Consider the following 16,680-nt stretch of genomic DNA (forward strand, 5'->3'; position numbering starts at 1 on the left):
TGAACAATTCCAAATGCCAATGAAAACCTAGAGCAACAGGAACTCTTATTGTTGGTGGGAATGCAAAATGGTAGAGCCTCTTTGGAAGACAGCTTAGCAGTTTCTTACAAATGTATACAAACCCTAACTGTATGATCCAGCAACTGAACTACTTGGCATTTACCAAGATGAGTTGAAAATTAGGCCCCCACAAAAATTTGCCCATGAATGTTCATAGCATCTTTATTTTTAACTGCTGAAACTTTGAAGCAACTGAGATGTTCTTTGATAGGTGGAAGGATAAACACAGTGGTTATCACACAACAGAACGTTATTCAGCAACAAAGAGAAGAGTTTCCGAGCCATAAAAGACAATGGAGGAAACTTAAACGTATACTGTTAGGAAAGAAGCCAGTCTGAAAAGGCCACATACTGCACAATTCCAACTATACGGAATTCTGGAAGAGGCAAATCCAAGGAGATAGCAAACAGATCAGTAGTTGCCCAGGACTTGCGGGGAGGGACTGAAGCACAGTGGGTATTTAGAGCAGTGAAGCTGTTCTGTATGACACTGTCATGGTGGACACATGTCACACCTCTGTGAAAACCCATAAAACTGTAGAACACAAGAATGAATCCTATTGTGAAGTATGGGTTTTAGTTAATAAGAATATACTACCACTTTTACATCAATTCTAACAATGTACCACTCTCACACAAGATGTGAACAGTTGGAGAAACTGTATTGGAGGCTGGGGGAAGGTTGAGGGGATATATGGAACTCTACTTTGACTTCATTTTTCTGTAAAACTAAAAGTTATCTAAAAGGTAATGTCTATTTCATGCATCCAACCTGGACTGGCGATCTATTTCACATATGATAATATACATGTTTCCGGGTGCTCAGGGCTGGTGCCCTGGGATGACCCTGAGGGATGGGATGGTAGGAGGGTGGGTTCAGGATGGGGAACACATGTACAACCATGGCTGATTCATGTCAATGTATGGCAAAAGCACCACAATATTGTAAAGTAATTAGCCTCCAATTAAAATAAAATAATAATAATAATAAATTAAGAAAAAATAAGTAATGTCTATTGATTTAAAAAAATAAAAAAATCAAGAGCAAAGAGGAAAAAAAGAAACCGTTCTGAGTTTCCCTCAGACAGATACTTTGCTGTTACCAGAGAATAATGACATACAGAAAAACAAACATTATTTGCTTTCTTAGCCCGAGTGTAACCACTATTCAAAAAATCAACAAGAAGATAAGGGGCTGGAGGGGAACATCAAGGAGGGGAGGTCGTGGACCAGAGAAAGGAAAGCCCTAAGGGAGGACGGCAGGGCACACCTAAATCTTTCCATGTTACCTCATTAGTTCTGAATGTGTCAGGGTTATCAGGGCACGAAAATTCTAACTTGATGGCTGATGATAATTAGACAGAATGAGTTGGCAATAGTTCAATCCAATTTTCTCCCTGCATACCACAGGTTTATCGTACAACAACCTGTCATTGTTACCTGCCCACCGTTCACCTAGAACCAAGAGGGGAAATTAATGGGCATATTAGCATTCAAAAGGAAACATAACACCCTGAGACGCTTCCATCCCACTGTGTGGTGCCTGGGTCTGTCAAAGGTTTCACAACCCCCGGTGCTCGTGATGAAAAATGATCCTAGAGTTTGAACTTCACGGCTTGAGCTGAACCGAGTCCTCTCCCCAGTTAATTTAAAATGTCATCCATAAGATAAAAGTCACTATGCAGTTTCCATTGCATTTGATTTGATGATGATATTTTGAAGATGTGCTTTTCAGAAAACAGCAGGTTCTCTACCAATCTGGGTTTCAAACTACAGGTCAAATTCTGCTCTTTATTCTGATGGTCTACAACCTAAGAAGACCATCCAAGGAATAGGCAAGTCACTTTTCTTTTTAAATACTCTGGCAGTATTTAAAATCTTAAATAACGACTTATGGTATTCATCTTCATTTAATTTGGCAAACTTGTATTGTATATATAAGGGATTGTGCCAAAATATTTTTCAGGTCTACAAATCATACACTTAACTAGTCAACAAACAAGTTTTAAGGATTTTCTCGTGCCAGAGACAGTCTTGTGCCAGATTCCCATGCCAGGAGTTGGGCACACAATACCAAGAAAGACACACTTCCTGCCCTCAAGGCGTTATAGGAGAGTGGGAAAAGGGGGGTGATATAAAGACAGCCTCCTGATGACACACACTGTACCAAGAATGCTGACAGCCAAGGACCAAGTGCATTTAGGACCACAGTGCAGGATCTACTCCCCTAAGGAGTTATTTCCCAAGTAAAGAAAACAGTGACATTTGACAGAGGACACAAGAGTTTTTCTAGACAAAAGGACTTCTCTAAATCTTAGATCATCCTTAGACTCTAAGAAACCACGGCATGAAAAGCAGCAAATGCTCAGGACTGGGGAAGTTAGGGAGGTGCAGAGTAAAAAGGGCTGAGGCCACGGTCAGAGGTTGATTTGTTTATGTTAAGGAGCTGGCACTTTATTCTCAAAAGGATTGGCAGATGAGCAAAGGTTTGCAGCACAAAATGGTTTCAGATTGACACTGACTAAAGTGGGGCTTAATGTTGCCCTCAACTTGACTAAACTTTGGACAAGCTTCTTCCTGACTGAATGGCCCTGATCTCCCATTTGCAGAGTATATTATTTAAAAAAAAAAATTATGTATTTATTTGGCTGCGCTGGGTCTTAGCTGTGACATGCCAAATCTAGTTTCCTGACCAGAGATCGAACCTGGATTCCCTACATTGGGAGTGCAGAGTCTTAGCTACTGGACCTTCAGCAAAGTCCCCAGTACTTACTTTAGAAAACTTGCTGCTGCTGCTGCTGCTAAGTCACCTCAGTTGTGTCCGACTCTGTGTGACCCCAGAGACAGCAGCCCACCAGGCTCCCCTGTCCCTGGGATTCTCCAAGCAAGAACACTGGAGTGGGTTGCCATTTCCTTCTCCAGGCCATAAAAGTGAAAAGTGAAATTGAAGTCACTCAGTCGTGTCTGACTCCTAGCGACCCCATGGACTGCAGCCTACCAGGCTCCTCCGGCCATGGGATTTTCCAGGCGAGAGTACTAGAGTGGGGTGCCATTGCCTTCTCCATAGAAAACCTGCAGTTATTAAATTCTTTCTCTGCCCTTTTGAGAGGTAAATCTTTTCCCAGCTATCTGCTGGTTCTACAACGCTGGACGTCATTTCCAAAAATCAACCCTGGATGTCATTCCCTAAGACTCTGGGACCCGTCTCTTTGAAATGTAATTGTTGGAGACTTCTTTGGTAATCCAGTGGTTAGGACTCTGTGCTTCCGCTATAGGGTGCCCAGGTTCGAGCCCTGGTTAGGGAACTGCGATTCCACAGGTCATGTGACGTGGCCAAAAAATAACAAAAAATAAAAGAACAAGATGAGTTTAAAAAAAACAACCCTGGAAACAGATACATGAAAAATAAACCAATAAAAAAGAAATGTAATCATCCATGAAAAAGAGTACTCCTGTTTCCAGCCTCAACAGGTGGCTAATAAGTGACAATTAGCAAACACAGACAGCCTAATCAAATTGACTCAAGTCCTCCAGTATTTTTCCACTTGTTCACCCCAGTTCTTGAAAAGTCTCGGTCTTTTGTTCCAGCAGAGTTCACTTTCTTTCCCCACTGCCATTGTCTTGCCCCCTGTTGCAACAGTCTTGAGTAAAGTCTTCCTTGGCTGTTTAACTTTTCTGTGCAATTTTTCTTTGACAACATATTAGAGAATCCTTTGGCAATATGGGAGGCAAATTAATGGAAGACAAGGTGAGTGGCAGGAAGGTGAGTTAGGAAGCTAAAGCAGTAAATGAAGTGAGAAATGCTAGAGTCTGGAACAGAGGAGGGACAGTAAAGGTTAGAGAGAGACACATGAAGGAGATATTACAAATTAGCTCCATAATCAACTGGATGGTGAGAAAGGAACCAGGTGATGTAGAGTGGACATGGCACTTACAACCTTATCACACACTTGGTGACAGCACGGAAGACTGGGGCCTGCTGAGCTAGAGGGAGGGTGGGAAAACCAAGAAGGCAGGAGAGAGGGAGGCTGGGAAGGGAGAGAGAGTAGAAATAACATAAAAGTAAGTGGCCCTTGGAAAGATGGTTGATAAGAAGCACTTATAAATGCCTCAAAGGCAACTGATAACACCTAAAATATCTGAAACGGACTTCAGAGTTAGAATGTAGTTACAGGCAGAATTGGGGAAAAGAATATTCTCAAGTCTGGAGAATGAAAAGCAGGTAGGGGGCTTCCCTCATAGCTCAGTTGGCAAAGAATCCACCTGCAATGCAGGAGACCCTGGTTCAATTCCTGGGTCAGGAAGATCCGCTGGAGAAGGGATAGCCTACCCATTCCAGTATTCTTGGGCTTCCCTTATTCTTGGGCTTCCCTTGTGGCTCAGCTGGTAAAGAATCCACCTGCAATGTGGGAGACCTGGGTTTGATATCTGGGTTGGGAAGATCCCCTGGAGAGACAACAGCTACCCACTCCAGTATTCTGGCCTGGAGAATTCCAAGGACTGTATAATCCATAAGGTCGCAAAGAGTCAGACACGACTGAGCAGCTTTCACTTTCAGAGTAAGGGGGGAGGGAAGGGGAGATTGTCATTCCCCAGACATCCACCCAAGGCTCAGACCATGTCATCTCAGGAACTAAGAGTCACTGATTCTTTTCTTCTTATCTTTCCAGTCATCAGCATACAGCACATGATGAATGGAGAAGAATAAGTAAGAAAGAGAAGTTCAGAAAAAAAAAAAAAAGACATTGAAGCAGTTTTCTGAAGAGATGAAAGGGGTCAGGGAGAATGCAACTCAATCAAGGCTAATATGTTTAACATTGCATGAGCTTTCTTTTTTCCTACTTTGGATAAATGTGGTTCATGTATTACTGCTAAATGGAGTAGGAAATGGCAGCCCATTTCCAATATTCTTGCCTGGAAATCTCCACAGACTAAAAAGCCCAGCAGGCTACAGTTCATGGGGTCATAGAGAGTTGGACACAACTGAGAGACTGAACACATTGTAATAATCCAGGAGCAAATAAAGGGAAAAGGCCCAGCGTGTTTAGTCACTCAGTCATGTTCAACTCTTTGCGACCCCCTGGACAGTAGCCCGCCAGGCTCCTCTGTCTATGCGGATTTTCCAGGCAAGAATACTGGAGTGGGTTGCCATGCCCTCCTCCAGGGGGGTCTTCCTAACCCAGGGATCAAACCTAGGTCTCTCGCATTGCAGGCAGATGCTTTATCATCTGAGCCACCAGGGAAGCCCAAAAGTCCCAAACGGCCTTCTAATTAATAATAGAAACCAAAGGTCAAGGTCAAACAGTTCTAGAAAATGTCATATCTTCCAACGCAATCTGAAAGTTTACTGACAATGATGTAAAGTTCTATTTTTGATGAAAGGAATTTCATTTCAATGAAGATTTCTAATGTCTGATACAATGAAATTCTAGTACAACAAGGTGGTTTATAAAATTCCTTGGAATGCACTGCCAGTGTTAAATATGACAGATGCATTTAACTGTAAGGTTCTGGAAGGCGCCTGACAAGGACACTGGAAAATACTGTAATTTTTGTCCAGGTACGTTCATTCGGAAGGTAATATTTGCAAAATTCCTGGATACAGGGAAGAATCGCCACTGATAATTTACTGCCAGCACTCTAGTATTTAGGAGGGAGGGCTTCTCTTGTAGCTAAGTTGGTAAAGAATCTACCTGCAATGAGGAAATCCAGGTTCAATTCCTGGGTCGGGAAGATGCCCTGGAGAAGGAAATGGCAACCCGCTCCAGTATTCTTGCCCGGAGAATCCCATGGACAGAGCACTACAGTCCACGGGGTTGCAAGAGCTGGACACAGCTTAGGGACTAAACCACCACCAAATACTTAACAGTGACACAAAAATGCTGGCTACATGGTTTGGCTATCCTAATACATGTGAAAATCAAGATGGAACATTAAGTGTTCAGAAGCAAGGATTCATAACCATACTCAAAATGTAAATACTGAACTCAAAATGATGTTTAGAGACACTGGTTCACATCTCTTTCACAAGTTTAACATGCTACTGTCCATTACACATGATGGTGATGGGCAAGGTCACTGACAGATGCTGAAGGAACATTCAGTCATGCAGCTCTGAACCGAGCTGACTGGAAACACGTGAAGAATTAGTCACAGAAGATGCCCTAAACTCTGTTGTAGAGGCCCAAGTCTCTTTGTGGAAGCAAAGAGTAAACATGCAGTCAACCGCCATGGAGCAACGTGAACTATGGTGGCCTAAAGGAAAACACACTGCCAGCATCTGACAACCAGGGAACACTCCAGTTCTGCTTATCAGTGACTCCGGAAGGAAAGCAGTGCACCAGGGATTTGGGAAGCCCAGTAAGAATTAAAGAGCGCTTTCCACCAGTAGGAACTTGGAAGGCCTGAAGCTTTTATCTATGTAACGAGCAAATAAAAGTGTGGTTCTGAATCAATCTGCAAAGAGGTGATTTTCAGACCAGCATACATTTCTGTCCTTGGTTCTGTTCAGTTCAGTATCTTTACCCATAAACTGGATCAACATACAGAAGAAATATCCAACTTGCTGAGGATCAAACTATCATGCTATCTCTGACTACAATGTTTGGCTAGAAATAGCCTGAAATTTATATTACCCTGTGTTTAAGTTTCCAGTTTTAATTAGTCAAATTCCAAATGGAGAATTATTTAGCCTGACAGTAGTTTGGGCAAACAGAACCTTTAAGAAAAGGTCAGCATTAACATTTTAGTCTTCTATTTTCCTTAGCTCATTCTGAAACATCTAAAGAAAGCAATTAGCTTATATTCCAATACCCTGAATTTGGAATAGCTGGGAGGTTGGGCTTTCTAGGTGGCTCAAGTGGTAAAGAATCCACTTGCCAATGCAAGAATCTCAGGAGACTTGGGTTCACTCCCTGAGTCAGGAAGATTCCCTGGAAGAAGAAATGGCAACTTATTCCAGTATCCTTGCTAGGATAATCCCAGGGACAAAGGAGCCTGGCTGGCTACAGTCTGTGGGGTCACAAAGAGTCGGATACGACTGAGTATGCAAGCACAGGCCAAAAGATACTACAAAGAGAGAAACTTGGAGGTTAGTGATGCATGAGCCTAATTTCTAGTACCAAGACCAGTTTGGTACATAGTAAGTGTTCAATAAATAGCTGTCACATGAAGTGAATGAATGGACTCAAGGATTTGGGTGTGGGGGTGGTTATGTCCTGGTCTTAGTTCAAAAGCAGGTGCCAGGTTATGCAAACAATATGGTGATTTCAGAACAGATATGTTTCCCACACTGGCCCCTCAGGTCCGTGATGGACCTGAAGCCCTCATTCTCTCAGCTGCTCAAAGTGCTTGCTCTGCTGACAGTTCACAGCCGAGTCCCTCTCTAAGAAGAACATGACCTCACTCACAGCTTGCTTCCTCCCCGCAGACAGCCTGAATGCTTGCCAATAACCCTTGCCTCATTTGGGACCATTCTAAACGGCCATCCCAGGTTCAAATGTCCATGCGGGAGTGCTCTGTTACAGTCGCATCAGGGCTCGGTTTGTTCCTTGGCCCAGTTCTACTGCTCGCTTTCCACATTCATTCTCCTCTTGGAGCGTCTCCAGTAAACCTCCTACACATTAAGCTCAAAAGTCTCAAAGTGTGTTTCCCAGGGAACCCAACCAAGAACAAGAACTATGATCCCAAATTTCTTTCTGAAAGCACATTTCTTTTAGTGCACAGCTATGTCTTTACAACGAAGGGGAACTGTGTATTAGAAGGTGTACTGGGTTAGGAGAGAGAAGAAGTAAATTCTTATTAAAATCCTGTTGCAGCTACATGAGCCTGTGTGAGGCCACCGCTGGAAGTGTCCCTGTAACAGTGACCATTGGACAGTGTATGCAACAGCACTCTGTAAACTATGAAGCCTAATGAAGACTCTTAAGTGTTATTTATTATTAAATATTATAATAAGAGTGGTGACTCTGCTGTGGCAAACACCACACCACCCACACGTTAACATGATGAATGAAAAAGTAATAAGTCCATACAAAGCTCTTAGAAGAAAGTCTTCAAAAAGAAATGTAACAACTGTCTGAGTTCATATACCAGAGTTGATGACCTGGGAAGGTAACAACAAAACAGACTAAGTTTTTCTATAAGCAGTGAGAATTAGTGATTATTTGCCTCTGTGTGTGGGGGTGGGGGGGTGGGGGTGGGTACACAGGATAAACCAGCCAAAAGGAAAAATATTCCTTTGGGCAAGACTTAAGAATATACTTCCAAATGATGGTTCTCAAAATGGCAAGAACCTAACAGAAGAGATTAAGAAGAGGTGGCAAGAATACACAGAAGAACTATTCAAAAAAGGTCTTAGAGCCTGGGATAACCTTGATGGTGTGGTCACTCATTATAGCCAGACATCTTGGAGTGTGAAGTTAAGTGGGCCTTAGGAAGAATGATTACGAACAAAGCAAGTGGAGGTGATGGGATTATACATATTTAAATCTTAAAAGATGATGCTAATGTACTGTACTCCACATGACAGCAAATTTGGAAAACTCAGCAGTGGTCACAGGACTGGAAAAGGTCAGTTTTCATTGCAATCCCAAAGAAAGGCAATGCCAAAGAATGTCCAAACTACCATACAACTGTGCTCATTTCACATGCTAGCAAAGTAATGTTCAAAATCCTTCATGCTAGGCTTCAACAGTATGTGAACTGAGAACATTCAGATGTACAAGCTGGATTTAGAAAAGGCAGAGGAACTTGAGAACAAATTGCCAACAATCACTGGATCATAGAAAAAGCAAGGGAATTCCTAAAAAAATATCGACTTCTGCTTCATTGACTATGCTAAAGCCTTTGACTGTGTGGATCACAACAAAATGGGGAAGGTTCTTAAAGAGATGTGAATATCTGACCACCTTACCTGCCTCCTGAGAAACCTGTATGCAGGTCAAGAAGCCACAGTTAGAACTGGACATGGAACAACAGACAGGTTCCAAATTAGGAAAGGAGTATGTCAAGGCTGTATATTGTCACCCTGCTTATTTAACTTATATGCAGAGTACCTCATGCAAAATGCCAGGCTGGATGAATCACAAGTTGGAATCAAGATTGTCAGGAGAAATATCAACAACTTCATATATGGTAACACTCTAATGGCAGAAAGTGAAGAGGAACTAAAGAGCCTCTTGATGAAGGTGAAAGAGGAGAGTGAAAGAGCTGGCTTAAAACTTAATGTTCAAAAAACTAAGATCGTGGCATCTGGTCCCATTACTTCATGGCAAATAGAAGGGAGGAAAATGGTAACGATGACAGATTTTATATTCTTGGGCTCCCAAATCACTGTGGACAGTGACTGTAGCCACAAAATTAAAAGATGCTTGCTTCTTGGAAGGAAAGCTATGACAAACCTTGACAGTTTATTAAAAAGCAGAGACATCACTTTGCTGACAAAGGTGCATCTAGTCAAAGCTATGGTTTTTCCAGTAGTGATGAACAGATGTGACAGATGAACCATAAAGAAGGCTGGGCACCAAAGGATTGATGCTTTTGAACTGCGGTGTTGGAGAAGATTCTTGAGGGTCCCTTGGACAGCAAGGAGATCAAACCAATCAATTTTTAAGGAAATCAACTCTGAATATTCATTGGAAGGAATGATGCTGAAGGTCTAATACTCGGGTTACCTTATGGAAAGAGCCGACTCATTGGAAAACACTGTGATGCTGGGAAAGATTGAGGGCGGGAGAATGGGGTGACCGAGGATGAGATGGTTGGATGGCATCATCGACTCAATGAACAAGAGTTTGAGCAAATTCCAGCAGACAGTGAAGCCTGGCATGCTACAGTCCATGGGGTTGCAAAGAGTCAGACATGACTTAAGAACTGAAAAACAATAATATCAACACTTTAGGTTACTTCCTTGTCTGAGACCTAACATCATTAGCATCTAATAAAGCAAAGCTCTGGAAACTTCTCACTTTCTTGTAAACAAAGCAAGGCTTTGGATCATAAACAAGGTTAGATAACGAAGGGGATTATATTCAAAATAAGATTATTATCCTTCAGTCTAATATCCCCTTGGCATCTGAGTCTTGGAAGACAAGGAGTGCACTCATGTATAAGCCAAGAAGATCCCCAGAAACTGACAATTCAGGGTTTCGGTGCTTTCAAAAAGCCAAGGAGTTCAAGGTTCCAAATTTACCATATGGCTTGGCATTCCTCCCAGGCCACTCACTCTACAGCTCTTCAAGTGACTATTTCAAATTCTTTTTTCCCTTGACCACTGACACACTTCCCTTCCCTACCGTTAACTTGCTTGCTTCTTATGTCACTGAGAAAATAAAAGTAATCAGAATATAACTCCTTCCTCTTCTTGGTACCAAATCCCCGACCTACATGCCTCTGCGCCTACTCCTCTGTCTTCCCTTGTATCCTCTGGGGGACTTGCCCCATCCCTCTGCTGTGCACTGGACCCCATTTTTGGATACTCCAAGGCATCACTCCTGCACCTGGCCCTCTCTATCCTGATTCAAGTTCTCACTCTCTCCTGGACTGGCCCATGAGCACACACACCAGCCTATGGAGCTGAACTAGCTTAGAAATCAGAAAACAAAACAAAAAAAATCCTCCCTTGATTCCATATCTAGCCCCCATTCCATTTCTCTTCTTTCCATTTAAACAGTTCAGAAGGGTGATCTACATGGAAGCAATTCCTTTGCTCCCACTTGCACCTGGATCTACTCCATTCAGCTTCTTTCCTCTACAACCTCTTGTGAGGTTACTAATAACCAGCCTTTACTCAAATCCAATGGCCAGTTCATAGCGCGCATCACCCTCCACCTCCACAGAGCATTTGACACCACTGTCACTCTTCTTTTATAAAATAAAAGAATTTATTTCTCTCTTGGCCTTCAACTGACAAGCGCTCCAGTTTTTGGATTTTGCTAGCTCACTCTGTGCTCCTTGGCTCCACTTGGGTCTTCTAGATCAGCCCCACCTCTACGCACCAAGTTGAAAGTGAAAGTGCAAGTTGCTCTTTGTGACCCCATGGACTTTACAGTCCATGGAATTCTCCAGGTCAGAATACTGGAGTGGGTAGCCTTTCCCTTCTCCAGGGGATTTTTCCAACCCAGGGATTGAACCCAGATCTCTCGCATTGCAGGTGGATTCTTTACCAGCTGAGCCACAAAGGAAGCCCAAGAATACTGGGATGGGTAGCCTATCCCTTCTCCAGCAGATCTTCCTGACCCAGGAATCGAACCAGGCCCTCCTGCATTGCAGGCAGATTCTTTACCAACTGAGCTATTGCTGAGGTCAAAGTCTCAGAGGCATCCTTGAATTACAGTTTCCTCCTACATGGTGCAGCTAAACCCTCATATGATCTTACCAGCATTATCTCCAAAATAGACACCAATTCTGCTGCTTTAACTTCCCTCAACTTTCAGCATGCATATCTTGGAATATCCTGTAGGTCTTGTATCTGGTGCCCTGAATTCTACTTCCACAATCAAGCAGTCAATTCTCCACTCAGCAGCCAGAACTATTTAGTATTAGTACAGACATGTGAAACTTCTTCTCAAATAATTTCTGGACCTTCTCATTACATTCTGAATAAAACCTGAAGCCTCTCCATAGCCTACAAGCCCCCTTCATGAGCCAGCCCATTCTACAACTTCAAAACCTTTCTCTACAACTTCAAAACCTTTCTCTACAACTTTGTACCTTTCTCTACCCAACTAACGAGATACCAGCCACATGGATTTCCTTGTACCTTAAGTAGTTCAAAGGTGTTCGCATCACAGGACCTTAGCACTGGCGACTCCCTCTGCCCAGAGACACTCTTCCCTCAGATACCCTGGTGTGCATTCAACCTTTACTTTCATATCTCTGCTTAAATGCCACCTTTTCAGAAAGTCTCTCTCTGATCACCTTAGCAAAAACAGGATCCTATATCACTTTCTCTATTTCCCCTGATAGAATTTACTGATGTATTATACAGTTTATTCACTTATCTGTCTCTCAAATGGAGTATAAGCCATATGAGGGCACGCACTTTTCAGTATCCCCGTCATCTGAAATATGGTAAGTAGCCAATAAATATTGGGTTGGCCAAACTGTTCTTTTGGGGTTTTTCCTTAAGATCTTACAGAAAAACCTAAATGACCTTTTCAGCCAATCTAATACAAGCTGAACTTATGAACGGATGATTTATTTGGAGGGTTGAGGAAGATTCAAAAACAGAAACTTGTTCAACAAACCAGAGTCTGGTAACTTCAGAGAATGTCAGTTTAAATATAAAAAAGCATTTGAGACAGTGCTGCTGAAGATTTAAAAACAAATACGCTATTAAAAATATTTTATAAAAGAAAACAACTACTCCTAAAAAAAATAAGAAGCATAGTGACTAAATAAGTATCAGAATGTGAGACCCTTAGACATTTTCCTTAAGTGTTTTGGACCTCAGTTTCTGTATACATGTGCTTCTCTGGTGGCTCAGATGGTAAAGCATCTGCCTGCCAATGCAAGGGACCTGGGTTTGATCCCTGGGTCGAGAGGGAAGATCCCCTGGAGATGGGAATGGCTACCAACTCTAGTATCATTGCCTGGAGAACTCCATGGATGGAGGAGCCTGGTGGGCTATACAGTCCACGGGGTTGCAAAGAGTTGGATACAACTGAGCGACTAACACACACATTTTTTATTAAGGGTAAATAGAAGATACAGACAGGAGATACGGTAGAACAGTAAAGGAAACTAAACACAAAGCTCTTGAGTAAATTTCAACTCATGAAAATAGAAATAAGCATAAACACTGGCAAAGGAATGGACAGTGTCCTTCAAGGGACCGACTGACATCATTTAACTCGTCAGACAGATTGCAAAATGGAACATCTACATCCACCAAATGGAGGTCTAATCTCCACTGAACAAGCCTGATGTCAACTTGTTAAATGAGGGGGAAAGATTCAATTTTAGATGAAGCAATCGATAGGGGGAAAAATCCATGTTCTTAGCAAACTCAAAGCAAAATGCACAATGCATTTTGACACTTGCAATCACTACAATGAATGATGTTGGAGCTTTAAAAACTTTCCTAAGTAAACACATCGGGAGGAAAAATTCTCAGTCCTGTGTAATTTCTATAGGGCTAAACACTTATCATGATACAGTATGTTCTGAGGAAATACGGAGTTTAACCACTGCATTTAGAAGATAAGACAACTGAAGCCTAAAGAAGGTGAATGCACTGCCCAAGGTTATTCAACTAATTAGTGGTTAGCCTGGCTTTTGTTATTCTTGCTTATGTAGTCCATCTCTTCCTGCAGTTATTTAAATGTTGTTTACTAAGGAAACAGACACATAGTGTTTCCATGGCTCTATCATAATCCTCATCTTATGAGGAAAAGCTCCTGCAAGTCAGGGATTATTTCTGCTTTTCTTTCTCCACCACTGTTTGCTTAGTGAAGCCACTCAATACATGTGTACTGAATAAATGACATTGTAATATTACATGTCCTGATTTCATCTCGCAGTACCTGGCACTTAGGGCGAGATCCAGCATATAACTGACACAAATGGATAGTTTTTGGAAGCATGGATGCCTCGATTTGTGAATGGCTCCAGCATTTTGGCATGTTTATCAAAGGCAAGTGAGTCAAACATAAAAACTGGAAACAATAAAAAAAATCCAACGATCCACATTCTCCTGTTTTGAAGATGAGTGAAATATTGTGACTCACAAAGAATGGCACGGGGAATGGAAAAAGACAGTAACTTTACAGTGGAGAAACCTGGCCCATACAACCTACCAGGAGATCAGGTTACCATCACCAGGCATGTCGTGTGGGCATCAGGTAACCCCTGATGTGATGGGGAAGAGTACTTTACCTCTGCAGGGTTCTTTCCCAAAACCTATGACTCTAATCTAATTATAAGTAAAACAACAGAGGAAACCATAATAGGCGATACTGTGCAGGACACTGGCCTGTATTCCTCAAGACAAGCAACGTCATGGGAGATGGGTGGGGAGGAAAGGCAGAAACTGTCAGAGACCAGGGGTGACTGGGGAGCCAAGCCAACCCAAGGCACATGGTATCCTGGATTAGATTCCAGAACAGGAAGCCCTGGGATTAGTTAACAGTAATAAAGCAATATCAGTTTCTTTGACAAATACACTATAAAAATATAAAATGTTTAACAACAAGAAAAACTGGGTAAGAGGTACACAGGAATTCCTAGTACTATCCTTGTAACTTTTGCATAAATCTAAAATTATTCAAAAGTAAAGTTTGTTTTTAAATATTTTGTGATGGATAACAGTTGATGCACTTAAGGAAATGTATAGGGACTTAAGAGAGTTTGTAGATATCTGACCTGATCTCTAAATGAGGATTTCATAGGTAGAAATATCTGGCCATCACAGCCATCCACAAAAAAGTAAATCAAACGGTTACTTATATTTTCTTCCTATAATACACGCTAGTGTTTCAATCCTCTTTTTGAAGTGAGTTGGAAGGTGGCAATGATGTGTGCAATTTGGTGAGAAGATACATAAAAACAGGGCAGCAGCTCTGAGACTGACTTCCAGAGCTGTAGATTGAAGGGCAATGCCACAGCAGCGTCTTTCATAACAGCAACCCCAACAATCATAGTTACCATTTTGGGAAAACTTGCTAATGTTGCCAGGCTGTGCAGCATGGGTTTCATATACAACATTACATTTAACCCTCAGCACCCTAAGAGGCTGCAATTATATTCCCATTTGAGAGATGAGACATTTGGTCATCAGTAAAATTACTCTGTCAAGGTTGCAAGCAAGATGCAAACCCAAACATTTCAAGTCTTTTACTAAATCATTAAACAGAAGTTGAGGAAAGTCCCTTAGGACAACTGCCTAAATATTTAACTAGCCATAATAAGTCAGATAATATACTGATATATTATAACTATATAGATATACTAAATTATAAATGGTCAGATAATACCCATTGTACTGGATGCTGTTTGTAAAAGGGTGGTTGAACATTGTATTTTATATACAAAAATGTTAGCACCTTCAACCTTTATAGGCTACATCTGTTTTCAATTAGTTTCAAACTGATTTTTACTTTTGTGTTTAGGCCCTAGAATCATATGAATCATCATGGCCGTTCAAACAGGCAGAGTAAACTGAAGCCAGAAGTAGAGTTTAGTCAGCTTACCAGAGACAGAGTTAGATCTTGGCCAGTATCAAGTTATTCTAAATACCAACCTATATGCCATGTGTCAATGAAACTTTTTATACTGAGAAATATAAGAAATTAAAAAAAAAACTGTTTATCCTTTGCTTAGACTATACGATTATATGCTTTATTAGGACTCATTTATATACTTCATTCAGATTATGGAGTGAGTTTCTGCTATAATTATTATAGCCTTACCTTAAGAGTTTTTTTTTTTTTTTTTTTTTTTTTAAGATGACCACTTTCTCTTTATGTTCTAATTCATGTTGAATAGAATTTCCTCTCTTGGACATCATAACCATTATCCTGAGGATTAATAATTCATAAATCCAGGGTAAAAGACTTTAACTGTTATAAGTAAGTCTGAAATTTATCAACAAGGGCAGAGGGAGAGACCGGCAAAAACTCTACCTCTTTGTATTGTTATATTTTAAAGGAGAAGCTGCCAGGTGAGTTGGGGCTAATGGCAAAGGGATAGGAAGTATTTAAAATACTATAGCCAATTTTCTTTTTTTTTTAATTTAAATTTATTTATTTTAATTGGAGGCTAATTACTTTACAATATTGTATTGGTTTTGCCATACATCAACATGAATCCGCCATGGGTGTACATGTGTTCCCCATCCTGAACCCCCCTCCTACCTCCCTCCCCATACCATCCCTCTGGGTCATCCCAGTGCACCAGCCCCAAGCATCCTGTATCCTGCATTGAACCTGGACTGGCAATTCGTTTCTTATATGATATTATACATGTTTCAATGCCATTCTCCCAAATCATCCCACCCTCTCTGTCTCCCACAGAGTCCAAAAGACTATTCTATACATCTGTGTCTCTTTTGCTGTCTTGTATACAGGGTTATCATTCAGTTCAGTTCAGTCACTCAGTCGTGTCCGACTCTTTGCGACCCCATGAATCGTAGCACACCAGGCCTCCCTGTCCATCACCAACTCCCAGAGTTCACTCAGACTCATGTCCACCGAGTCAGTGATGCCATCCAGTCACCTCATCCTCTGTCATCCCCTTCTCCTCCTGCCCCCAATCCCTCCTAGCATCAGAGTCTTTTCCAATGAGTCAACTCTTCGCATGAGGTGGCCAAAGTACTGGAGTTTCAGCTTTAGCATCATTCCTTCCAAAGAAATCCCACGGCTGATCTCCTTCAGAATGTTATTGTTACCATCTTTCTAAATTCCATATATATGCATTAGTATACTGTACAGAATACATTAGTATTCTGGCTTACTTTACTCTGTATAATAGGATCCAGTTTCATCCACCTCATTAGAACTGATTCAAATGTATTCTTTTTAATGGCTGAGTAATACTCCATTGTGTATATGTACCACAGCTTTCTTATTCATTAATCTGTTGATGGAGATCTAGGCTGCTTCCATGTCCTGGGTATTATAA

The 16,680-nt window shown here is 41.5% G+C and overlaps 1 protein-coding gene across 2 annotated transcripts in view; it reads right to left on the minus strand.

The window, feature by feature from the left end:
• Positions 1–16,680, minus strand: part of DGKI (diacylglycerol kinase iota) — a 513,531-nt gene that overhangs the window by 120,347 nt on the left and 376,504 nt on the right. The gene's annotated exons all lie outside the window — the stretch shown is intronic.

This window comes from Bos indicus, chromosome 4 (assembly GCF_029378745.1).
Source record: "Bos indicus isolate NIAB-ARS_2022 breed Sahiwal x Tharparkar chromosome 4, NIAB-ARS_B.indTharparkar_mat_pri_1.0, whole genome shotgun sequence".
NCBI classification, from domain to species: domain Eukaryota; kingdom Metazoa; phylum Chordata; class Mammalia; order Artiodactyla; family Bovidae; genus Bos; species Bos indicus.